Source organism: Salmo trutta, chromosome 33 (genome assembly GCF_901001165.1).
Source record: "Salmo trutta chromosome 33, fSalTru1.1, whole genome shotgun sequence".
NCBI classification, from domain to species: domain Eukaryota; kingdom Metazoa; phylum Chordata; class Actinopteri; order Salmoniformes; family Salmonidae; genus Salmo; species Salmo trutta.
Window position 1 is genome coordinate 31,160,075 of NC_042989.1, and position 27,955 is coordinate 31,188,029.

Below are 27,955 nucleotides of genomic sequence, written 5' to 3' on the forward strand. Positions count from 1 at the left end.
AGATCGTGCATGTCAAAAGGCAGGTTCCTGTTATGTCACTGTTCTATTGCCTTTAAATTGGTTGTAGAGGTCACCGAGGCAGGGGGTCCTTGTCAGATCTCACGTCTGTATAGGTGCCTTACACATGCCTGAGAAGTGACCACTGGCACACAAAAGAAACAAGGGGAATGAAACAGGGGATAATAGTTCAATAATTTACTTTAAAAGTATATATTTTTAGCAAGGAAGAGTGTCCAGAGTTGAGGCAACATTCAGAGGATGTTGCTTCGGGGCAGGGTATGACTTCTGGAGAGAAGCTTTGTCATTTTTGGCCGAGTGTGTCCGTGTCTAGGAGACAAAAATAAAGGTCACAGCGGGGGCACCCGATTGGTCATAAATCAACAGGGAAACATGGGACTTGGTGTCCTTTGGTCCTTTACTCTGGTGTCCAGGGCCTTGGCCCAGATTCAGGAGGATGATGAAATGACATCAAGCAAAAACACCTTTCTGCTGGTTTAGAGGGTGAAGTTTGGCTCTTAATGATATGGAGTTACATTGAGATTGTCATACATTTCTTTGTTGATGTACATTGAAATCTGCATCATTCAACAGTGCTTTCACATGTATTTGATACGTTATTAGTCCACCATTAAACCAACATTACACTTCCACTAGTACAATGTCAATGCATTTACAGTTTGCTAATTTCTCTCCTCTCCCACTGAAAAACACCATGGTGAACTTAGATTTAAAAAAAAACCTTGTCTGGCCAGAACAAAAGAGCACTGGAGAGGAGGAACTTCTTCATTTCTCTCACAGAATACATTAGGGCTAAGTGGTATGGTTATTGCAGGGTCCGCATTTGGGTCGGACACCTGGGATTCTCCGGGCTTGTTTGATGTGGCCCTTTCAAGCACTCTGATCATCCTACTAAATTGCATCTAATGGACAGGGCCTGCCACTCACAGAGACCCAGACAACCGGGGGACAATTTAGCCACGCGCACACACCTGGCCTTTGTAGTTCACCGAGACATTGGCGCGTTACTCCCCCAGTGCTCCAACAGCAGTCTGCAGAGCCCCAGACAGAGCAGAGCCACAGTGGCGGCTGCCATTTAGGCTCTGAATAAACCCAGATGCTATTACCCAGGGTACCTGAGTGCGCTTGCCTACTCTGCCCAAACAATGGGTTGCCAGGGGGAGGTTGTGGTTGTGTTGGGTAGTGGGGGAAGTGTGTGTGTGTGTGTGTGTGTGTGGGGGGGGGCTAATGCATCAGTGCACCTGTCCATTCAATGTCATCCCTTCATGTGGTGGGAGGGGTGCCATCTATGCCAGGGTGTTAGCCCGTAGCTAGCTAGCACTGCTCATGAATAGGCTTACTAGAGTCTACTTGAACAGTGACTGCTGAAACCTCCCTCTATATGTTTAAATGGTTAACTTTAGTAAATAGTTAAACATATGATGTTTTATAAAAGATCCAATGTTGCTGTGGTTGAAGTCTTAATGAAGCGACTGCAGGGGATTGCATTTGTTGGACTGTGTTGGCCTTGGAAGCTAGGCCTAATGAAAATGTTACTGTTGTTGGACCCTCTCTGTGACGTTTAGCTTAACTGAAAACGCCTGCTTGGTAAGAGCTTCTTTTCAATTTAGAAGACTTGAAGCAAATTACCTTCCAAAGAGAAATACATGGTGCTTTAGCTTTGCAAGGAAATTCAGATTTCACAGGAATAAACAGACAGTTGGTCACTGTATTTCTGTATCAAGTTTTATTGGAAGCTTTTCTTGTTTAGCATTGGGTAGGTAACAGAACAGTTTGATAATAACTGTCTGGTGTGTTGGCTATGGACTAAGCACATATGAACACCAACAGTTTTGAAATGAGACTCTCTATGCCCTGCATCTGATGTGGGAGGGACTAAGAATGGGAATTCTGTGAACACACCGGGAGATTTTTATATTTCAACTGGGAGGACTATGACAGCTCCCATGGTGCCAGTGGATCTACTGAGCAGGTGGTCTGAGTGGGATACGGCATGCTCTCCCTCCCGTTCTCACTCACCCCATCTCTCTCATCCTTTTCATGTCCATCTCTTTTCCTACCTTCTTTTTGCATATTGTGTATATAATTGATGTATGTAAATCGGGGTGAGAATATGCTGCATTTACTTCCGATGATATTATCATTCATTACATAGAGAGTCAAAGTACAACAGTATAATGCCAATGAATGTAAGGAATATAACTATTTAATTAGTACACATTTTGGGGGGATTTATTGCTGCTCTTGGCTTCTATTATTTCAAAAAACGATATAATAATAATATTATGTGGGGGAGCACTGTGTGAATGAGGTCACTGCATGCATGGTGTGCATGTCCATGTCATACATACCTATACAAGCGAACAGACAGTATCCTTGATACATCTTGAGGTGACCATGTATCATTGATGGAGGAGAGAACCAGGGAGGCCCACACGGGGGGGGGGGGGGGGGGGTTGACACCTGCACTAATGTAAAAGACGTGTCTCCCCAACCCTGCAAGACAAATGGATCGTACCCTGAATAAACCATTAAAGGAACTGTCCTCTCAAGTAACAGGACCTTCACTCCATGACATGACTCACATGACTCCCACAGGCCATCCGAATGCCATCACTGCATGACTGGTTCTGTTTAAATGTTTGTCACACTAGCCACATGTTCTTTGTAGGGATCCATTGTGATACTGTGAGTCCAACTGTACTGATATCTATAATACAGTAATACAGTGAACTGAAATCCCCCTCAGTTGTTTTGGAAGTACAGTTGACTCCTGATAAATGCAATGGACTGGAACTGTATGCAGCATTTTATTTACATTTTATTTAACCTTTAAATAGGCAAGACAATTAAGAACACATTCTTATTTACAATGACGGCCTGCAATACCAAGAGCCAAAGGCCTCCTGCTGGGAGGACAAAACAGACATCACGACAATAGACACCACTACATAAAGACAGACCTAAGACAACAACACAGCATAGCAGCAACACAACATGACAACAACACGGTGGCAACACAACATTGCAGCAGGACAACATTGTAGCAGCACAAACATGGTACAAACATTGTTGCGCACAGAGAACAGCACAAATGGCAGAAAGGTAGAGACAACAATAACTCACCTGAAGCAGCCACAACTGTCAGTAAGAGTGTCCATGATTGAGTCTTTGAATGTAGACATGGAGATAAAACTGTCCAGTTTGAGTGTTTTTTGCAGCTTGTTCCAGTCGCTTGCTGCAGTGAACTGAAAAGAGGAGCGACCCAAGGATGTGTGTGTTTTGGGGACCTTTAACAGAATGTGACTGGCAGAACAGGTGTTGTATGTGGAGGATGAGGGTTGCAGTAGGTATCTCAGATAGGGGGGAGTGAGACCTTAGAGGGGTCTTGTGTCAACCAGTGGGTCTTGCTTTGGGTATATAGAGATGGCCAGTTTACAGAGGAGTATAGAGTGCAGTGATGTGTCCTATAAGGAGCATTGATGGCAAATCTGATGGCCAATATTAATCAGGGTTAGTTTGGCAGCTGGGGTGAAAGAGGAACGATTACGATAGAGGAGACCAAATCTAAATACCTTAGTTTGCAGATTGGATATGTGCTGAGAGAAGGACAGTGTACCATATAGCCACACTCCCAAGTTCTTGTATGAGGTGACATCTTCAAGCTCTAAACCCTCAGAGGTAGTAATCACACTGGTGTGGTGGTGGTGGTGGGGGGGGGGGGGGGGGTCAGAACCATGTGACCTTTGCTTTAGAGAGGTTCAGAACAAGACTAAGGGCAGAGAAAGCTTGTTGGACACTAAGAAAGCTTCGTTGTAGAGTGTTTAGCACAAAATCCGGGCAGGGGCCAGCTGAGTATAAGTGTATCATCTGCCTATAAATGGATGAAAGAGCTTTCTACTGCCTGAGCTATGTTGTTGATGTAAATTGAGAAGAGTGTGGGGCCTAGGATCGAGCCTTGGGGTACTCCCTTGGTGACAGTCAGTGGCTTAGACAGCAGATGTTCTGACTTTATACACTGCACTCTTTGACAGAGGTAGTTAGCAAACCAGGCCAAAGACCCCTCAGAATAAATACTCCTTAGCTGACCCACAAGAATGGGAGAATGCAGAACTTATGTAAAAAAAGAACATGTTTGACTTGGAACTTGGAATGCACTGTACTGAAATAGTTTGCACTTAATTACAATGTGACTCATCAGGATTTGACTGTATAGAATCCTGGTCCTGAATAATGTATAGGATGGTGTTCATTGCATGGGAGTACCCCCCATTCATTGTGTTTCAATGTCTGACCTACAGTATACAGTGCATTCGAAAAGTATTCAGACCCCTTCACTTTTTCCACATTTCGTTACCACAGCCTTATTCTAAAATTGATTAAATAACATTTCCTCATTAATCTACACACAATAACCCATAATGACAAAGCAAAAAAAGGTTTAAGACATTTATGCTAATTTATTAAAAATAAAAACAGAAATACCTTATTTAAATAAGTATTCAGACCCTTTGCTATGAGACTTGAAATAGAGCTCAGGGGCATCCTGTTTCCATTGAACATCCTTGAGATGTTTTTACAACTTGATTGGACATGACTGGACATGATTTGGTAAGGCATACACCTGTCTATATAAGGTTGACAGTGCATGTCAGAGCAAAAACCAAGCCATGAGTTCCAAGGAATTGTCCGTAGAGCTCCGAGACAGGATTGTGTCAAGGCACAGATCTGGGGAAGGGTACCAAAACATTTCTGCAGCATTTAAGGTCCCCAAGAACACAGTGGCCTCCATGATTCTTAAATGGAAGACGTTTGGAACCACCAAGACTCTTCCTAGAGCTGGCCGCCCAACCAAACTAAGCAATCGGGGGAGAAGGGCCTTGGTCAGGGAGGTGACCAAGAACCCAATGGTCACTCTGACAGAGCTCCAGAGTTCCTCTGTAGAGATGGGAGAACCTTCCAGAAGGACAACCATCTCTGCAGCACTCCACCAATCAGGCCTTTATGCTAGAGTGGCCAGACAGAAGCCACTCCTCAGTAAAAGGCACATGGCAGCCTGCTTGAAGTTTGCCAAAAGGCACTTAAAGACTCTCTGACCATAAGAAACAAGATTCTCCGTTCTGATGAACCCAAGATTGAACTCTTTGGCCTGAATGCCAAGTGTCACATCTGGAGGAAACCTGGCACCATCCCTACGATGAAGCATGGTGGTGGCAGCGTCATGCTATGGGGATGCTTTTCAGCGGCAGGAACTGGGAGACTAGTCAGGATCGAGGGAAAGATGAACGGAGCAAAGAACAGAGATCCTTGATGAAAACCTGCTCCAGAGTGTTCGGGACCTCAGACTTGGGCAAAGGTTCACCTTCCAACAGGACTATGACCCTAAGCACACAGCCAAGACAATGCAGGAGTGGCTTCAGGACAAGTCTCTGAATGTCCTTTAGTGGCCCAGCCAGAACCCGATCTAACATCTCTGGAGACATCTGAAAATAGCTGTGCAGCGACGCTCCCCATCCAACCTGACAGACCTTGAGAGGATCTGCAGAGAAGAATGGGAGAAACTCCCCAAATACAGCTGTGCCAATCTAATAGCGTCATACCCAAGAAGACTCTAGGCTGTAATCACTGCCAAAGGTGCTTCAACAAATGACTGAGTAAAGGGTCTGAATACTTATGTAAATGTAATAATATTATTTTTTATAATTGAGCAAACATTTATAAAAACAAGTTTTTGCTTTGTCATTATGGGGTATTGTATGTAAATAGAAGGATTTTTTTTAAAAATCCATTTTAGAATAAGTCTGTAATGTAACAAAATGTGGAAAAAGGGGTCTGAATTCTTTCCAATTCCACTGTATGTTAGTTCAGCCCGGTATTAGTTTATATGTCATTTGGGGTACTTTTGCAAAAATATATTTTGTTAGATATGCGTGGTTAGCCTGTTGAGACAAGGGTAAGATATCAATCCATTCAGAGGATCATATTGTGTACAGTGTTATAGTCCTTTACCGTACTAGCTAGGTGTCCCCTTCCCACAGTGGATGACACTGCACATTTAATACCTACCCAGGGACTCTGTCCTCACCCCCCTGAGAGAACACACCAGACATCAAAGACATCCAGTGCAGAGTTTCACTGTACAGGGTCCTACCTCGTGTCTATAAATCTATGTTATAAATTCAACCAACTTTGTTTTGGATTTTATTGACTTGAAAGTATGTTGCTGTCGGTGTAGTATATTGTTATAAGATTTCGAACTCAATTCAATCAAAACCTTATTGGTCGTTGTCAATAAAAAGTCACAGTAAAGTGCAGAGGGTATGAGAGTCCCAGATCTGATAAAACCATTGACAACTGCGTGCCGTTTTCAAGGGGCTGTTAAATAAATGTTAAATATTTGGTTGAAATATCGTCAGCTCTTGAAAAGCATAGTCAAAACTAGAAATGTCAGATTATTTCATGCAAAACAATTGTGCACATTTAGCTCTATCATCAGAGTTACACAGCAAGTTACTGCTTTTCATGATCAGCAAACATCAACTGATCATGTATTTGCAGATACATGAGGGTAGCTTCACATTATCTCTCAATATTGGCCACCATTAATTGGATATTTGATGGATATAAAATGTAAGTGAACTATACCTGAAAAGTATGAGTGGTTTAGGCTACCACTGTCAAGCAGCAAAAGGGCACATTTGCCGCTGTACTTTTAGCTGATAATGCTTACTTTGCAAGCTACCAGTAGAAACTGGCTAAACATAGTGATAAGTAAACCTAATGTATTCTCCAACCAATGTAGGCCAACCTTATCTAAATGATTTAATATCCACTTTTAAGAGTGTTTAATCACGATTGCTGCTGACAGATATGATAGGCTACATTGATTGACGGACCACGTCAAACTGGCTAGCTAGCTATAACAGATCATGTCAATATGGCAAGTTAACAAGCTAACTTTCAGGGGATAAACTAGATGGCTATATTTACTTAGCATCTATAGTGGTGATGACAGTAGTCCGACTGACATCTTTACCAGGACGAGGACATGTCGATGTCAAACTCTTTACAAAAGCCTAATCTCTGATGAAGCAAGCCTAAATGATACATGTTGTTTGCTTAGCTAGCTAGCTACAAGCCAAATGGATAGGCTCTGAAATGAAAAGATCAGTTGATATTTACTGGTCATGAAAGCATACAGTTACTTGCTGTATAACCCTGATAATAGAGCTAAATGTGGAATAATCTGAAATGTGTAGTTCTGACTATGTTCTTCAACAGGTGATGATATAACAACTAAATAGTTTGCATTTATTTAACTATCTTGTAAAAAAGGCACATAGTTGTCAATGGTTTAGTGGAGCTCGGTGTCAGCCAAATCGAATGCTCGGGTACCGTATTGTGACGTTTGATTGATAACGACCTTTGATTGATAACGATTGATAACGACCTATTGAAAAATGTCCACAATATGGTTTTTCTCATATTTTTCCTTTCTTTCTTAAAAATAGAATCCCCTCAAAGATGAATGCTTCCTGTTGTCAGAATGGAAGTTTGCATGGTATTTAATCGAAAAGAAACATGAACCCAACCCATGGTGAATAAAGATTAGTCACTTTTGATAATAACAGTTTGCGTGATGGCCTTGTCATGCATTATGTATTACTGTAAATCAGCCAAGGGGTTATTTAAGCAATAAGGCCCGAGGGGGTGTGGTATATTGCCAATATACCACGACTAAGGGCTGTATACAAGCGCGACGCATCACGGAGTGCCTGGACACAGCCCTTAGCCTTGGTATATTTGCCATATACCACAAACCCCCGAGGTGCCTTATTGCTATTATAAGCTGGTTACCAACATAATTAGAAGGGTAAAAATGATTGTTTTGTCATACCCGTGGTATACGGTCTGATATACCACATCTTTCAGCCAATCAGCATTCAGGGCTCAAACCACCCAGTTTATAATGTAGGTTATTGACACACAAATGCAGTACAAGCAAAGAGGATAACGTTTCCACCACTCTATCTTAACTGTATTAAAAAGGATTCTGCGGTACATTATAATCTTAGCCAATTTTTACATTCCCCTTTCCCTGCCTGTCAGTGAGACTTCCATTAGCCCCAGGCAAAAAAACTGTCAGACAGTTTTAAATATGTAAATATTCCAGATATTATGGGCTTAGATTGAATAATGATGCACACAGATGAGCTGGTTGGGTTTACCCTCTAAACACAAATACTGCGTTTGTAAATTATGTTGGAGTGTGCCACTGTCTCTCCATAAAAAAAGACAAATAAAATTGTGCCGTCTAGTTTGCTTAATAAAAGGAATTTAATGTATAGCATTTACTTCTACTTTTTACTTTTACTCAAAAATGACAATTTGGTATTATTTCCACCACTGTACTTAAGTACATTTTAAACAGGATACTTTTAGACTTTACCTCAAGAAGTATTTTACTAGGTGACATTTACTTGAGTCATTTTCTATTAAGGTAGCTTTACTTTTACTAAAGTATGACAATTTAATACTTTTTCCACCACAGCAAAATAGTTTAGTGAGGCAATCTTTGAAAATAATATTTTTTTTCTAAGTCTTAGGCAGGTGAGAGAATGAATCTGTCCATAAGTGTTTTGATATATTAATCTGCTCGTCATTGGCAACAGGGATAGGAGACTTATTGTTTATGTGTTGTTTGGTTTAAGTCATAAATGTAGATGAATAAATTGTACACTTTACCAATAATTATTTCTATATTGTTATAGATTTTTTAAAGTGTGTCTGGGTATGTGTGTGTGTGTGTGTGCACGCACCTGTGTTTACAGTGTAAGGGTGTTTTAGGCCCACATCTTCTGATGCTGTCACAGTGCTTTGTGAGCCAGTGTAAAAAGGAATTCCTGTTTTCACTCCAATCAGGTGAGCCCAGCCCTGAGTTCTAGGAAACCCTCTCTGATTACACCACACCATCCACAAGAACTAACCATGACAAGGACAAAAGATCATATTGTGAAATAACACTACTACTCTTACCATGTTCCATGCGAAATGACAGAGTGGAAACTGTGGAAAACTGTACAGAGAACATTATGATAAATGCGTGGAAGTAGTTTATATTTTATTTCACAATGTTGCAGTGTTGGTACATCAGGGACTGTGAAACTGTGTGTGTGCTGTGTGCTCATGCATGTTTATGTGTGTGTGTGTGTGTGCGTGCATATGCGAGTTTAGGATGGAAGAGCGTGGGCCTCCATCCATTTGGCATCGCCTAGCACCACCAGGACAGCGGCTGTGCCTGTATGCACATGTGTGTGTTATTGTGTGATTGCCCACACACGTATGCTTGTGTGCCATGATAATTGTGTGAATTGAGCTGTAAGGGGAGCTGCCCACTGACCAGTGTCGGATGCTGGGCTGGGTTGGGTTGGGCAGGGCTGGGCAGGAATGGGCTGGGCAGGCTATGGTACAGATAGACAGGACACAGCTGTGGGAACAGGCCCACCATTATCCAACACTGGCTATTGATTTACACTGTGGGATGTTTCCTGTCTGGCTGGGGCCTCATTTGCACAGAGTGCATTTGCATGACTAGGGCTACGTTCCAAGTGGCACCCTAGCACCCTATTCCATATATAGTGCACTACTTTTGACCAGAGCTGTGATCACAACAATGGGCCATGGTCAAAAGTAGTGCACTATGTAGGAAATAGGTTGCAATTTTGGACGCTGCGATCGATGGCCAGAGGTGTTCCGTGCCCCAGCTTTAATGGCTCCCTTCTTCGATCAGTGGGGACCGCCTCCCTCCACCGCCGGGAAACTAGGCTGCGTTTCCTCTAATTATCGACTATGTTAATGGACAAGGACCCATAAAGAATATCTCTGGCACTAATATAATTACTTTAAAATGGAATCAGATAGTGTGAATAGGATAAAAAAATGGGGTCGGTTTTAATTTTGCCGCCACTGGGAATGTGATATGTATTTTTTGTTGTTGTTACAGTAATAGTGAGGTTTTATTTTAAAAAGAAAAAAGAAGTGAAAGAATCTGGATAAAAGGAAAGCAGAATAATATATTGAGACTATGTCCATATTTTCCTTCTTGTCACTGAAACCTTTGGATGCTTAGGATAGAAGTGAAGCATTTTCAAAGCAGTGTTCACCACTTTGATACCGCTGTGGGTAGCAAATTGTTGAGGAATACAATCTTTATATGAATCACTTGACATAATTGAGTCCAGGTCTCAACTTACTGTTGCGAGGTAGAATAGTAGAATACACAAGGTGCAGTTTCGAAATTTGGTTGTGCATCAACAGTTTTGATATGTCAGTCACTGATAGTTACTCAATTAGCCCATGTCAGCTAACATTTTTTTGAATGTTAAGTTAGTCTAGCAGCCAGCTACTGTATCTACACTTGAAGTAATCAAGGTCAAATTACCACCCAGGGCGCCCCCATTGAGTTTGTTAGTCAGTCTCACTCAGATATGATATTTAAAACTGTAAACATTTCTCTTCATCCTATGGCAAAATGTGTAGAATTGCAGGGTTTAGCTGTAAAACTGCAAATGTTCCTCTCTGCCCCATGGCAAAATGTGTAGAATTGCACAAAAGTAACTCTAAAACTGTGGCCCCTCATGATGAGTTCAGATTTTTTGTGGCCCCCACCCCCAGCAAAGTTACCCATCCCTGACATACAGTACATGAACTCATAATGTATGCACAACTGAAATAATCAAACAAATAAACAAGCAACTGTAATGTCAGGATGACAATATAATATATTCTATGCATATGGTCCTGTGTATTTCTGCAGATGAATAATGCAGTAGCTATAGCCTTTGTTTACTCCAGGATGTTCATGTTCTTTAGTGCTGCATGTTCACACCACTAACAGTCCAACTGAAATGCACAGTCAAGACTGTATAGTGAACAACAGAGAGGGAACAGAAGGAGGAGAACAGAAAGAGTTCTCCCTCTCCTTCTCTTTTTGTTATCTCGCCGTATCCTCAGTAAATACCGCTAAAACAGGAGAAACGATTATGAATAATAACATCCCCTAATCCCTCCAGGAAAAGGTTTATCTCACAATCCAGACATTGTCAATCTGAAACATAGGGACCCTGAGTAAATGTCCTGGTAACCCTGACAATATGTGACTCCCACCCTCACAATATCCTAAAGAGCAGCTGTTGACGGCTTTTGTTGTTGTCAATATTATGGATTGTCTTTAAATGCCGTCTCTAATATTTAAAGTGTCTCTAAATATTGCCTCAGAGCTAGAGGACACTCATTTACATCTATTTTATGGAAGGAGTTTTATCTTGGCCAGTGTGTTTCCAATTAGGAAATTATAGTAACTACGGCTAAAAACCTGAGATTCTGAGGGCTGAAAAGCACAATCAGGGGCTTACTGTATTGTTTTGGTAGATCACTATAGACACACACGCAAACATAGGCAACCAACACCCACACACACACATACACACGCACGCACACACACACATACACACACACACACACTGACACACATACACACACACACCCTTGCTCTCTCTCTGCCACAGCGTTTCTACGTGAAAAGTAAAAATGACCCTAATGTGCTAAGTGCTGATGTGTGCATGTCAGCCTCTCTCTCTGCTCTCCCATTGCCCTCTCTCCATCCTTTCTGTTTTTCCTTTTCTACTCTCTGTCCGTCTGTGCGGCAGGGACCATTTGGAGAGGGCCTGCTAAAAGCCAGGGAGCGGGGGTTCAGGGAGTGGTGGGCGAGGGTCCTCGGGCTCTTAGTCCACTCTGGGCTCTAAATGGAGCCCAACACATGATGGACACCAGATGTTCCCCAGATTACGCGCAGCATGGAGTGACCTCCCCTCAGCCTCAGCGTCTCTCACTGGTCTCAACATGCTCAAAGATTCAATCCTATTTTCCCCTCTTTTCCTTTTTCTTTTTCTCAAATCCAGGCAGACAGGTATCACAGCGTGTACAAATCGCAGCCCTTAGCAACACAACGTGGAGATGAGAATTCATGAAAATGTTAACATTTGGATATACACAACCAACTGACAATTTTGGTAATTCATTGGCATGTCATCAAAGGTAACATAGAAGTCGTCAAATTAACTGGATTGTCCCAAAAGCACAAGATAATCCCTGTTACAATAAATTATTTGGTTTTACCACACAAGTAGTCCCTAATCCCTGCCTCTCACAGCCTGTATACTCTCTGTGCATGTCTGTGCCTGAAAGCATACATGTTTCAGATTAAATAATTTATTACCAATTCTTATAAACAAGGCCCTATGCATAATTCCTAAATATATGGCTAAATAACATACCCCCCCCCCAAAAAAAAAAATCCTGAACTATGTGGACTGCAGGCATAAATGTGGTACCTACAGAGAACAAGCATCTGTGAAACTGCAACTGTAGTGTCAAGACATTATGTGGACATTCCTGAGTAAGTTCAACAGGAGATAAACCATAGCAGGAAATACTCTGAAACAGTATTTTGCTTTGGTAGAACAGGTTAAGGCATTTGTCCTTGTGTTTGTTCCATTTAAACAATACTCACTTCTTGTTTATAATGTCTTTAAAGTTACATTTTCCAGCTAACTGGTTTTCATTTGAAAGGATGTCAAGGCTGTTGAACCTGTCTTGGCACATTGTAGATCTTAGATAGTTCTTTATAAGTTTTCCTTTACTGAAGGCACGTTCACCTCCAGCAACTGTTCCAGGCATTGTACAGAAGATTCGCAAGTAATGCACACCTCTCCAAAAATGCTCTGTAGCTGCATCTTGTGGATGGCATTTAGGCTCTCTACAGGAGAAAGACCATCTGAAAAAGTGGCACCATATATCATCTTTAGATGTTGCACTTCCTTTTCAAATCCATCTGTGAGATCTTTGGAATACTTGTTTCTCAATTTGTGGCAAGATACACACATTTGGTTTACAGTCATTTCCTAAATGTAAATATTGGTGAAAACTCCTCGCATATAACTGCAATTGTGTGGAACCGTATGTCCAAATGACTTATTATACTATCCAGAGCCACATAAAACACTGTGTTGCAAAAGCCAGTGTCTGACTTCTGTTCATCTGCTATGTCATCTTCAGTCTCATCAGGGAAACGTTTTCTTTTTTCTGGCGGCTCCTCTGTTCACTGTGAAACTGAGTAGTACCACCCATTTCATTTGCCACCATGGAGGCTTCTGCCAGAAGAGTGTCCCATTGATTACGCAGAGCCTGTATTTCTTCCTGTAGTGCCTTAATGTGAGCTGCTTCAGTGTCCAGAGAAAAATCTCCTGACTGAAGAATAGGCTTCTATTCTCAATACACTGTAAAACCTTTACCCAGAAAGTGAGCATGAAGATTGCCTTGAAAGACATGAAGTAGCTTTTCAGAGCTTTTGCATCAGATTTGGCTTAATTTGTCAGGCTGCAGTTTGCAAGAAGCATGTCTTGGGCCTTGATGATAGACGGTAAATGAGTTGCCACTGGTTGAACCACAGCAATACGCGCACTCCATCGCGTGTCTGAAAGGCGTTTAAGACAGCAGCAAGTCTTTTCCTTGAGAATGGCCCATCGCTCTGGGCTGGCACTGAACAGATTGTAAAGGCGATTCACACAGCCTAAAAAGGTTGATACTTCTGGGCACGACTGAGCTGCATGTACACCCACAAGGTGAGTATGTGGCCAGTGGATTCTTTTGCAGTATGTGTGCTTGAACTCCCTTCACTTTCCCTGACATATTTGCACCATTATCATAGCCTTGACCACAGCAATCTGCTATGTCAATACCATGCCCTTCCAATGCACTCACAATCATTTCAGAAATTTCATTGCCTGTCTTTCTAGCAAAGTCTTTAAATTCAAGAAAACGTTCAATTATTTCCCGTTCACCTTTTCCCTGAACTTTATCTTTGTGTACATATCTCACCAATAATACATTTTGCTCAGCATGGGAAATGTCTGGAGTTGATTCACATATATCCGAGTAATAGATTGTATCTTCTCTTTCATAAAGTATTGTTTTCAAAACCCTTTGACCACATATTCCTATGAACTCGTTTTGGCTCTCAGGGCTGAGGTAATGAGTAAGTTGTGCTCCTTTCTTTTTGTCCCTGACTTCCTGTAAGTGCTCACGTAATAGCGGGTCGTAATTTGACAACAGTTCCAGTAAGCCTAGGTAATGTCCATTATGCACATCATCAAGATTGAGTGATTTCCCCCAGAATGGCAGATTCCTAGATGCATTTCCTGTAACAGTTCTTGTGAGACACACCATCCTCATGCTCTGGTAGTTTGTCATACATTCTCCACCATTTCACTGATGATATCTTATAGCCATCCTTACTATTCAGAGAACTGGGTGAAGGTTAACTTTTCTCATGAGAAAAAAAGCACATGGAATGGAATATAATGCCTTTACACTCTTACTATAAAGAAGCCAGTCTCTCTGCACCTTTTCTCCTCCGTCTGCTGACTTACAGTACTGTAAATAGTTGGGGAATTGCTTGCCTTCTGAGTCTGGGGGCATGATTTTATACAGTTCTGTCTCCTCACCACACCTGTTGGCTAGTCTGCGAACAAAAGCTTCTCTTTCATGGTCTTGCACTTTCTCTGGCCACAGTGCTGGATCATCTAAAACCTTATCTTCCTCAGTTCGAATCTGTCCATACTCTTCCTTTCCCTTATTACTTGCTTGTTCAATCTCTTCTGTCACTCCTTCACTGGCACTGCTGCTACTCCTTAACTCATCTTCCTCCTCCCTGCTCTCCTCTGCATCAGTCTGTCTGACAGCTTTCTGCTGAGATTCTGCCTACCTGGGGTTCTCTAGGCACTAGGAAGTTAATAAACAAAGGGAGTTTATTTTTGGTTTAATGTTCGCTCCTACAAAGGTTACCATACTAAAAATCTACTACTGAAAGAAAAAACGTTTTAATAGTATACATATCAAATAGAATACGTATTCAAGTGTGTGTAAGTCATCATGTGCCTAACTTTACAATTTAAAAATGGTCAAGTTATGTTGCTGCTGCTACAAAACAACTGCCTCACCTCCAAGGTCTGCTGTTTCAACTTCATGTAGTAGGCACACGTTGGAATATTTGTCTACAGCAGTGGTAGAAGTAGTAGCATCTACAGTATGGATAGGTAGGCAACATGTCAGGTTTTAATTTTAGTCTAGCTAGCTAACAAATATCGCACAAATATTGGGGAATACAGTTATAATAATATCTAAATAATAGCTAATTAGCTAGCCATAGCTGGTAGTGGTAGCTCATCATCATCATGTTAATAATGAGTGAGTCCACGGTAGGCAGCTACCTGTAGCTGGCAAGCTATAAAGCTAGCTATATTGGCTAGCTAGTCTACTCAGTTCGGCAGGCCTTCAACACTAACTCAAATCAAATCAAATCAAAGTGTATTTGTCACGTGCGCCGAATACAACAGATGTAGACCTTACAGTGAAATGCTTACTTACAGGCTCTAACCAATAGTGCAAAAAAGGTATTAGGTGAACAATAGGTAGGTAAAGAAATAAAACAACAGTAAAAAGACAGGCTATGTACAGTAGCGAGGCTATAAAAGTAGCGAGGCTACATACAGAAACCGGTTAGTCAGGCTGATTGAGGTAGTATGTACATGTATATATGGTTAAAGTGACTAGGCATATATGATGAACAGAGAGTAGCAGTAGCGGAAAAGAGGGGTTGGCGGGTGGTGGGTGGGAGACAATGCAGATAGCCCGATTAGCCAATGTGTGGGAGCACTGGTTAGTCGGCCCAATTGAGGTAGTATGTACATGAATGTATAGTTAAAGTGACTATGCATATATGATAAACAGAGAGTAGCAGCAGTGTAAAAAGAGGGGTTGGGGGGCACACAATGCAAATAGTCCAGGAAGCCATTTGATTACCTGTTCTGGAGTCTTATGGCTTGGGGGTAAAAACTGTTGAGAAGCCTTTTTGTTCTAGACTTGGCACTCAGGTACCACTTGCCATGCTGTAGTAGAGAAAACAGTTTATGACTGGGGTGGCTGGGGTCTTTGACAATTTTTAGGGCCTTCCTCTGACACCGCCTGGTGTAGAGGTCCTGGATGGCAGACAGCTTAGCCCCAGTGATGTACTGGGCCGTACGCATTACCCTCTGTAGTGCCTTGCGGTCAGAGGCCGAGCAATTGCCGTACCAGACAGTGATGCAACCAGTCAGGATGCTCTCGATGTTGCAGCTGTAGAACCTGTTGAGGATCTCAGGACCCATGCCAAATCTTTTTAGTTTCCTGAGGGGTAATAGGCTTTGTTGTGCCCTCTTCATGACTGTCTTGGTGTGTTTGGACCATTCTAGTTTGTAGGTTGATGTGGACACCAAGGAACTTGAAGCTCTCAACCTTCTCCACTACAGCCCCGTCGATGAGAATGGGGGCGTGCTCGGCCCTATTTTTCCTGTAGTCCACAATCATCTCCTTAGTCTTGGTTACGTTGAGGGATAGGTTGTTATTCTGGCACCACCCGGCCAGGTCTCTGACCTCCTCCCTATAGGCTGTCTCGTCGTTGTCGGTGGTCAGGCCTACCACTGTTGTGTCGTCTGCAAACTTAATGATGGTGTTGCAGTCGTGCCTGGCCATGCAGTCATGGGTGAACAGGGAGTACAGGAGGGGACTGAGCACGCACCCCTGATCCCAGTGTTGAGGATCAGCGTGGCAGATGTGAGTTGCCACTTGTCGGACCGCAGCAATACGCGCACTCCATTGCGTGTCTAAAAGACGGTTAAGGCAACAGTGGTAGGCCTGGTCACTGACAACGATGAGACAGCCTATAGGGAGGACATCAGAGACCTGGCCGGGTGGTGCCAGTGTTGCTACCTACCCTTACCACCTGGGGGCGGCCCATCAGGAAGTCCAGGCTCCAGTTGCAGAGGGAGGTGTTTAGTCCCAGGATTCTTAGCTTAGCGATGTGCTTTGAGGGTACTATGGTGTTGAACGCTGAGCTGTAGTCAATGAATAGCATTCTCACATAAGTGTTCCTTTTGTCCAGGTGGGAAAGGGCAGTGTGGAGTGCAATAGAGATTGCATCATCTGTGGATCTGTTTGGGCGGTATGCAAATTGGAGTGGGTCTAGGGTTTCTAGGATAATGGTGTTGATGTGAGTCATTACCAACCTTTCCAAGCACTTCATGGCTATGGAAATGGCTGTAGTCATTTGGGCAGGTTGCCTTTGTGTTCTTGGGCACAGGGACTATGGTGGTCTGCTTGAAATATGTTGGTATTACAGACTCAATCAGGGACATGTTGAAAATGTCAGTGAAGACACCTGCCAGTTGGTCAGCACATGCCCGGAGCACACGTCCTGGTAATCCGTCTGGCCCCGCAGCCTTGTGTATGTTGACCTTAAAAGTCTTACTCACGTCGACTGCGGAGAGCGTGATCACACAGTCATCCGGAACAGCTGACGCTCTCATGCATGCCTCAGTGTTGCTTGCCTCAAAGTGAGCATATAAGTGATTTAGCTTGTCTGGAAGGCTTGTGTCACTGGGCAGCTCGCAGCTGTGCTTCCCTTTGTAGTCTGTAATAGTTTGCAAGCCCTGCCACTGAAGACGAGCGTCGGAGCCGGTGTAGTATGATTCAATCTTAGACCTGTATTGACGCTTTGCCTGTTTGATGGTTCGTTGCAGGGCATAGCAGGATTTCTTGTAAGCTTCAGAGTCCCGCACCTTGAAAGCAGCAGCTCTACCCTTTATCTCAGTGCGGATGTTGCCTGTAATCCATGGCTTCTGGTTGGGGTATGTATGTACAGTCACTGTGGGGACGACGTCCTCGATGCACTTATTGATAAAGCCAGTGACTGATGTGGTGTACTCCTCAATGCCATCGGAAGAATCCCGGAACATGTTCCAGTCTGTGATAGCAAAACAGTCCTGTAGTTTAGCATCTGCTTCATCTGACCACTTTTTTAATGCTTCCTGCTTTAATTTTTGCTTGAAGCAGGAATTAGAAGGATAGAGTTGTGGTCGGATTGGATTTACCAAATAGAGGGAGAGGGAGAGATTTGTACGCGTCCCTGTGTGTGGAGTACAGGTGATATAGAATTTGTTTCCCTCTGGTTGCACATTTAACATGTTGATGGAAGGAAATTTGGTATAACTTCTTTAAGTTTCCCTGCATTAATGTCTCCGGCCAGTAAGAGCGCCGCCTCTGGGTGAGTTGTTTCCTGTTTGCTTATTTCCTTATACAGCTGACTGAGTGCGGTCTTAGTGCCAGCATCTGTCTGTGGTGGTAAATAAACAGCCATGAAAAGTATAGCTGAAAACTCTCTAGGCAAGTAGTGTGGCCTGCAATTTATCACAATACACTCTACATCAGGCAAGCAAAATCTAGAGAATCCCTTAGATTTCGTGCATCAGCTGTTGTTTACAAATATGCACAGACCGGCCCCCCCTTGTCTTACCGGAGTGTGCTGTTCTATCTTGCAGGTATATCCCGCTAGCTGAATATTCATGTTGTCATTCCGCCACGATTCCTTGAAACATAGGATATTACAGTTTTTGATGTCCTGTTGGTAGGATGTTCGTGATCGTACCTCGTCTAGTTTATTGTCCAATGATTCCACGTTGGCGAGTAGTATTGACGGTAACGGCAGCTTTCCCACTCGCCTTTTCCGGGTCTTGACCAGGCATCCGGCTCTTTGTCCTCTGTACGGGCATCACTTCCTCTTGCAAATAACGGGGATGTTGGCCCTGCTGGGTGTTTGGAGAATGTCCTGTGCGTCTTGCTTGTTGAAGAAAAAATCTTTGTCTAATCCGAGGTAAGTGATCGCTGTCCTGATATCCAGAAGCTCTTTTTTTGCCGTAAGATGTTGTTGCAGAAACATTATGTACAAAATAAGTTACAAATAATGCGAAAAACCCCACATAATAGCATAATTGGTTGGGCGCCTGTAAAACTGCTGCCATTTCTTCCGGGGCAAATAAAATGGTCAACCGTACTCCTTGGCCACAGCGTCCAGCGAGCGAAACGCTCTGAATTTACAATCTGACAACGCTCTGGATTTACAAATGCCCAGAGTGCACTCTGGCACTGCAGAGTGAATTTACTAACACAATCAAAATCGTAAAAAAGAAACGTCCTTTCACTGTCAACTGTGTTTATTTTTAGCAAACTTAACATGTGTAAATATTTGTATGAACATAACAAGACTCAACAACTGAGACATACACTGAACAAGTTCCACGGACATGTGACTAACAGAAATGGAATAATGTGTCCCTGAACAAAGGGGGGGTTCAAAATTCAAAAGTAACAGTCAGTATTTGATGTGGCCACCAGCTGCATTAAGTACTGCAGTGCATCTCCTCATGGACTGCACCAGATTTGCCAGTTCTTGCTGTGAGATGTTACCCCACTCTTGCACCAAGGCACCTGCAAGTTCCCGGACATTTCTGGGGGGAATGGCCCTAGCCCTCACCCTCCGATCCAACAGGTCCCAGACGTGATCAAAGGGATTGAGATCTGGGCTCTTCGCTGGCCACGGCAGAACACTGACATTCTTGTCTTGCAGGAAATCGCGCATAGAACGAGCAGTATGGCTGGTGGCATTGTCATGTCAGGATGAGCCTGCAGGAAGGGTACCACATGAGGGAGGAGGATGTCTTCCCTGTAACGCACAGCATTGAGATTGCCTACAATGACAACGAGCTCAGTCCGATGATGCTGTGACACACCGCCCTAGACCATGACGGACCCTCCACCTCCAAATCGATCCCGCTCCAGAGTACAGGCCTCGGTGTAATGCTCCTTCGACGATAAACGTGAATCCGACCATCACCCCTGGTGAGACAAAACCGGGACTCGTTAGTGAAGACCACTTTTTGCCAGTCCTGTCTGGTCCAGCGACGGTGGGTTTGTGCCCATAGGCGACGTTGTTGCCGGTGATGTCTGATGAGGACCTGCCTTACAACAAGCCTACAAGCCCTCAGTCCAGCCTCTCTCAGGCTATTGCAGACAGTCTGAGCACTGATGGAGGGATTGTGCGTTCCTGGTGTAACTCGGCAGTTGTTGTTGCTATCCTGTACCTGTCCCGCAGGTGTGATGTACCGATCCTGTGCAGGTGTTGTTACACGTGGTCTGCCGCTGCGAGGACGATCAGCTGTCCGTCCTGTCTCCCTATAGCTCTGTCTTAGGCGTCTCACAGTACAGACATTGCAATGTATTGCCCTGGCCACATCTGCAGTCCTCATGCCTCCTTGCAGCATGCCTAAGGCACGTTCACGCAGATGAGCAGGGACCCTGGGCATCTTTCTTTTGGTGGTTTTCAGAGTCATTAGAAAGGCCTCTTTGGTGTCCTAAGTTTTCATAACTGTGAACTTAATTGCCTACCGTCTGTAAGCTGTTAGTGTCTTAACAACCGTTCCACAGTGGAATGTTCATTAATTGTTTATGGTTCATTGAACAAGCATGGGAAACAGTGGTTAATCCCTTTATAAATGAAGATCTGTGATGTTATTCGGATTTTTACGAATTGTCTTTGAAAGACAGGGTCTTTTGGATTTTTTTTTTACTGAGTTTAGTTTGTAGGTCATACTCATTAAGTATGTTGTATACAGTATGTTAGTATGGGTATTCGAACACAGGCACTGTCTTTGTGTGTGTGTGTGTGTGTGTGTGTGTGTGTGTGTGTGTGTGTGTGTGTGTGTGTGTGTGTGTGTGTGTGTGTGTGTGTGTGTGTGTGTGTGTGTGTGTCTGTCTGTCTGTCTGTCTCAGACGCTTTCCATCTAATATGCAGACAAGCTCACACACACCTGCACACAAAACCAGGGAAACACAACTAGCTATCTGTACGAGGTGTTAGGGATTTAACCACAGAATCAAATGACTTGTTACTGAGTTGAATATCTTTCAGCCTGAATACTCTTTCTCCAGCAAGAAACTCTTTATTCACAGTTCTGCAGGCTCATTGTAGCTGGTACAAAACTAATTTTAAAGTAAAAGACAGGCTTTTATAAATCCTTATTGAACTATTTTACTCATATAACGTGTTGTAAAGTAAACATAACCACTGTGAATTTAGGTTGGGCTTTCTAGTCAGTCTTACCTTTTTAGCCTTGTAGTGAAACCCCAACCCCAACCCTAACCCCACCCCCACCCCAACCCCAACTTCAACCACAAGCCTTGTAGTGAAACCCCAACCCCAACCCTAACCCCACCCCAACCCCAACCCCAACCTCAACCACAACCCTTGTAGTGAAACCCCAACCCCAACCCTAACCCCACCCCAACCCCAACCTCAACCCCAACCCTTGTAGTGCACTTTGCCTTGCACTGTAACATGTAGTTATTCAATGCTGGGTTGTTCCAAACACCTCCGAGTGTAGGTGCAGGTCATGATGACATTTGACTAATTACATACATAGGGCCAAACTGAACTTGTGAAACACGTGTAAATCTGATGATACAACACTTTCAGGTAAGATATAGACCAGAAATACTACACCAAATTGAATCTATGTGATCAATTCTTATAGGTCGTTAACAGGTTTCAAAAGAGTGAAACGTTGAGAATTTCTTCCACGGACCTAAATTCAATAAAGTTTGTAATTTGTTTTCTGTGTTTGTGTGTGCTATTTTCTTGTCTTCTGCATCATTCATATTATCTGCAATGGCAAATATTCTGTAAAAGATGTTGACCAGCTCTCTTCCACCTTCTGTAAAACATGTTGACCAGCTCTCTTGTCCCCTTCAGTAAAATATGTTGATCAGCTCTCTTCCACCTTCTGTAAAATATGTTGACCAGCTCTCTTCACCCCTTCTGTAAAATATGTTGACCAGCTCTCTTGTCCCCTTCTGTAAAATATGTTGACCAGCTCTCTTCACCCCTTCTGTAAAATATGTTGACCAGCTCTCTTGTCCCCTTCTGTAAAATATGTTGACCAGCTCTCTTGTCCCCTTCTGTAAAATATGTTGACCAGCTCTCATCTCCCCTTCTGTAAAATATGTTGACCAGCTCTCTTGTCCCCTTCTGTAAAATATGTTGACCAGCTCTCATCTCCCTTTCTGTAAAAGATGTTGACCAGCTCTCTTGTCCCCTTCAGTAAAATATGTTGACCAGCTCTCATCTCCCCTTCTGTAAAATATGTTGACCAGCTCTCTTGTCCCCTTCTGGAAAGTATGATGACCAGCTCTCTTCCCCGCTTCTGTAAAAAACACATCATGTACAGTGCGTTTGGAAAGTATTTAGACCCCTTGACTTTTTCCACATTTTGTTATGTTACAGCCATATTCTAAAATGTATTACATTGTTTTTTCCCTCATTAATCTACAATCAATACCCCAAAATGAAATAGCAAAAACAGGTTTTTAGAAATGTTTGCAAATGTATTAAAATAAAAAACTGAAATATTACATTTACATAAGTATTCAGAACCTTTACTCAGTACATTGTTGAAGCACCTTTGGCAGCAGTTACAGTCTCAAGTCTTCTTGGGTATGACGATACAAACTTGGCACACCTGTATTTGGGGAGTTTCTCCCATTCTTCTCTGCAGATTATCTCAAGCTCTGTCAGGCTGGATGGGGAGCGTTGCTGCACAGCTATTTTTAGGTCTCTCCAGAGATGTTCAATTGGGTTCAAGTCCGCACTCTGGCTGGGCCACTTAAGGACATTCAGAGACTTGTCCTGAAGCCACTCCTGCATTGTCTTGGCTGTGTGCTTAGGGTCGTTGTCCTGTTGGAAGGTGAGCCTTCGTCCAGTGTAAGGTTCTGAATGCTCTGGAGCAGGTTTTCATCAAGGATCTCTCTGTACTTTTCTCTGTTCATCTTTCCCTTGATCCTGACTAGTCTTCTAGTCCCTGTCACTGAAAAACACCCCCACAGCATGATGCTGTCACCACCATGCTTCACCATAGTGATGGTGCCAGGTTTCCTCCAGACGTGACACTTGGCATTCAAGACAAAGAGTTCAGTCTTGGTTTCATATGACCAGAGAATTTTGTTTCTCATGGTTTGAGAGTCCTTTAGGTGTCTTTGCCCAAACTCCAAGTGGGCTGTCATGTGCCTTTTACTGAGGAGTGGCTTTTGTCTGGCCACTCTATCATAAAGGCCTGATTGGTGGAGTGCTGCATAGATGGTTGTCCTTCTGGAAGGTTCTCCCATCTCCTCACAGGAACTCTGGAGCTCTGTCAGAGTGACCATCGGGTTCTTGAAGGATGGAGGCCCCTGTGCTCTTGGGACCTTCAATGCTGCAGAATTCTTTCCCAGATCTGTGCCTCGACACAATCCTGTCTCAGAGCTCTATGGACAATTCCTTCAACCTCTTGGCTTGGTTTTTGATCTGACATGCACTGTGAACTGTGGGACCTTGTATAGACAGGTGTGTCCCTTATAAATCATATCCAATCAATTGCCACTGGTGGACTCCAATAGAATTGTATTGGAGTCCAGAAGAATCATCTCTGTAGAATCATCTCAAGGATGATCAATGGAAACAGTATGCATCTGAGCTCAATTTCGAGTGTCAAAGCAAAGGGTCTGAATGCTTATGTAAGTAAGGTATTTCTGTTTAGCTTTTGTAAACCTGCTTTAGTTTTGTCATTATGGGGTATTGTGTGTAGATTGATGAGGAAAATGTGTAATTTAATCAATTTTTCAATAAGGCTGTAATGTAACACAATGTGGATAAAGTCAAGGAGTCTGAATTTTTTCCGAATGCACTGTACCTTCAGATGTACATATACTGTATAATCTCACATGGTACAGTTCTATACCTTTCTTTTAGGGTACATGTACAGGTAATCTAACATAATGGTTCATTTTTGTACCCAATATTTTAATATAAAGGAAAAATCATAGGAGGCGTGGGTTAGTGGGGGCGTGGCTTTCGGTTAGTTTAGTGGAAGAATTGCCCTAGTTCGAAGTTTGAGCATGTCTGCTGCCAGTTCAGTCTTTATAAAAGCTCACAGAAGAGCATGTGTCAATAAAGAGCTGTAATTAATATTGTAGCAACCTTAAAAGTTAGGTTAACCTAAAATCCTAAAATCCAAATCCAAACCAAGTGGTTTCATACATTGGAACTATACTGAACAAAAATATAAAAGCAACATGCAACAATTTCAAAGATTTTACTGAGCTACAGTTCATAAGGAAATCGGTCAATTTAAATAAATAAATTAGGCCCTAATCTATGGATTTCACATGACTGGGAATACAGATATGCAAATATGCAACTGTTTTGCGTCATACAGCGCGACATCTCCTTCGCATTGAGTTGATCAGGCTGTTGATTATAGCCTGTCAAATCTTGTCGCACTCCTCTTCAATGGCTATGCAAAGTTGCTGGATATTGGTGGGAACTGAAACACGCTGTCTTACACGTCAACCCAGAGCATCCCAAACATGCTCAATGGGTGACATGTCTGCTGAGTATTGAGGCCATGGAAGAACTGGGACATTTTCAGCTTCCAGGATTTGTGTACAGATCCTTGTGACATGGAGCCGTGCATTATTGGCACGACAATGGGATGAATGGCATGACAATGGGCCTCAGGATCTCGTCACGGAATCTCTGTGAATTCAAATTGCCATCAATAAGATGCACTTGTGTCCGCCCACATGAAGCCATACACGTAGCCTGTGGTTGTGAGACGTTGGAGGCGGCTTATGGAAGAGAAATGGGTATTCAATTCTCAGGCAACAGTTCTGGTGGACATTCCTGCAGTCAGCATCCCAACTGCATGGTATTGTGTTGTGTTGTGTCACTCCAAAAAACATTTTGGAGTGACCTTAAATTGTCCCCAGCACAAGGTGCACCTGTGTAATGATCATGCTCTTTAATCAGCTTATTGACATGCCACACCTGTCTGGTAGATGGATTATCTTGAGAAAGGAGAAATGCTCACTGACAGGGATGTAAAAAATGTGTGCACGAACCTTTTAAGAAATAAGGCTTTTGTCTGTATGGAAAATTTATGTGATATTTTATTTCAGCTCATGAAACATGGGACCAACACTTTACATGTTGTGTTTATATTTTTGTTTGGTATAGTTAGGTTGAGTTTTACTTCTCCCCCTCTCTCTCCCTGCAGTCTAGAATTGGAAAGCTGCAAAAAATGGGTCACGTGACTCGTGACAGGTCTTTATGCAATGCTAGCTCTGCTACATTGTCACTCCAAGAGCGATTGAGAAATCCCCGAATTGTGGACAAATTCTTATGGCCAATTGAGGTTTTGAGTCAGCAAACGTGTACTTTTACACTTACAACTATTGCAATTATTTTGTATCATTAATTTATGTGACCTACTGTAACATCAGCGGAAATAGGTATACCAGTCGGCCACATAAAATAATGCGCTTTCAATAAAACAAAGAATTTGTCCACAACTCGCCAATAAAAACAGCTTGGCAAAAAATGCACGTAGGGCCCTTATTCACAATCACAGATGCAATTTATTTTCGGGGGAGAAGTGAAGACAGTAGACCAGTGTTACAGATTAGTTATACGAAGTAAACAACAACCTACAAACATGTCTGAAGACGAAATACGTGTGAGTGATGAAAACTACTGAAGGGGCACCGATATGTTTATAATCTGTAATAAATGTAATTTTGTTGTTAGGATAGTCAGAGACACTATCGACGGGGGGGGGAAGGGGGTTACAAATATACAATAGACCAGACTACATGCAAACAAATAGGACTACCCCAGGTGGTTCCTTGGGCCATGTATTTCACACAAGGCTATACAGATGTTAAAAGCATGAAATCTTTTCATGCAAATAAACCATGGCAAGCCAACAGACATTTGAGATTATGATTATGAAAAAGCGTGAGTAGGCCCGAGTAATAAAGTAAAGTAATAAAATGCAACAACACCTTTCATTTTTATTCTGTCTATTCTGCAATGTAAAATTACACTATTACTGTATATTACAATGTAATGTGCAAAGATGGCGCCGGAGCAGAAGGCAGACGTTTTACGTGCCCCCAACCGACTGTGTTTTTTTGTTAGCTACTTATATTTTTACCCCTTTTTGTACATAATGTTGCCGCTACCGTCTCTTTTAACTAAAAATAACTTTAGACATCAGGACTGCTATTAATTACCACGGACTAGCAGAATCTTTTTTCACGTCTCTGATGAGCCCGAGGCAGAGGATATGCGGCTCCCTCGGGAACCGGCCCGACCCCAGTGATCTGCGTGAAGAGGAGGTGGAGAAAGAGAGGCCGGAGGGCGGGCTGCCTTCTGAGAAGTTGGAGGCGATCGAATAAACCCCCACTCCCCTCAATTCTGCTAGCAAACATGCAATCTTTGGACAATGAAATGGACGAGTTACTGGGAAGATTAAACTACCAACGGGACATTAAAAGCTGTAATGTCTTATGCTTCACGATGTTGTGGCTGAACGACGACAATATCAACATACAGCTGGCTGGTTATACGATGTACTGGCAGGATAGAACAGCAGCGTCTGGTAAGACAAGGGCCGACGGTCTATGTATATTTGTAAACAACAGCTGGTGCACGATATCTAAGGAAGTCTCAAGCTATTGCTCACCTGAGGTAGAGTTTCTCATGATAAGCTGCAAACCACACTACCTACAGAGAGAGTTTTCATCTATATTCTTTGTAGCTGTTTACATACCCACCACAGTCAGAGGCTGGTACTAAGATATCATTGAATGAGCTGTATTCCGCCATAAGCAAACAAGAGAACGCACACCCAGAGGCAGCGCTCCTAGTAGCCGGGGACTTTAATGCAGGGAAACTTAAAACAGTTTTACCAAATTTCTATCAGTATGTTAAATGTCCAACCAGAGGGAAAAGAGCTATGTATCACCTATACTCCACACACAGAGTTGCATACAAAGCTCTCCCTCGCCCTCCATTTGGCAAATCTGACCATAATTCCATCCTCCTGATGTGGAGGATGGACAGCCTCTATGGCTGTCGTAGAGAGGGGACCAAAGCGCAGCGTGTTGATTGCTCATGATGAATATTTATTATAACACTAAAGAAAAAATAACAAAGCGAAAATGAAAGCGCACAGTTCTGTCAGGTACATAGACTAAACAGAAGACAACTACCCACAAACACAGGTGGAAAAAACCCCTACAACGAGGACCAGCTGCCTCTAATTGGAGATCATCCCAAAGAAAACAACATAGAAATAGAAAATTAGATCCCAAACATAGATATACAAAACATAGAAAAACACAAAACACTTCCTGTCATGCCCTGACCTACTCTACCATAGAAAATAACATCTTACTATGGTCAGGATGTGACAGTACCCCCCCCAACCAAAAGGTGCAGACTCCGAATGCCACTAAAAAACACAAACAAAAACAAAAGGGAGGGTAGGGTGGGTAACCCCTGTCTATGGCGGCTTTAGTGCAGTCCACATAACCTTATCCTCCAGTGCATCCTCCAGCAGAGGAGGCGGCTCCGGTTCGGGGCGTAACCCCCGCTCCACCCGCTGATCCCTCTGCTTTAGTACCACCGGACCGTGGATCGTCGTTGGAGGAACCGGACTGTAGATCATCGCTGAAGGTTCTGGGCTGCAGGCCGTCTCAGGAGGTCCCGGGCTGCGGAGCGTCTCAGGAGGTCCCGGGCTGTGGAGAGTCGCTGGAGGCTCCGGACTGGGGAGCGTCGCTGGAGGCTCCGGACTGGGCAGGCGCACTGAAGGCCTAGTGCGTGGAGCCGGGACAGGTGGCACCAGACTGGTGACACGCATTTCAGGGCGAATGCGAGGAGCAGGCACAGGACGTACTGGGCTGTTGAGACGTACTGGAGACCTGGTGTGTATAGCCGGTATCACTTGTTCCGGAACTTCCATACACTTCTCAGGACGAGTACAGGGAGCTGACTCAGGTGGCACCAAACTGACGACATGTTCCTTTGGGAAAAACTTGTGCGTCCTCCACCAACTCAATAACTCTCCCATTT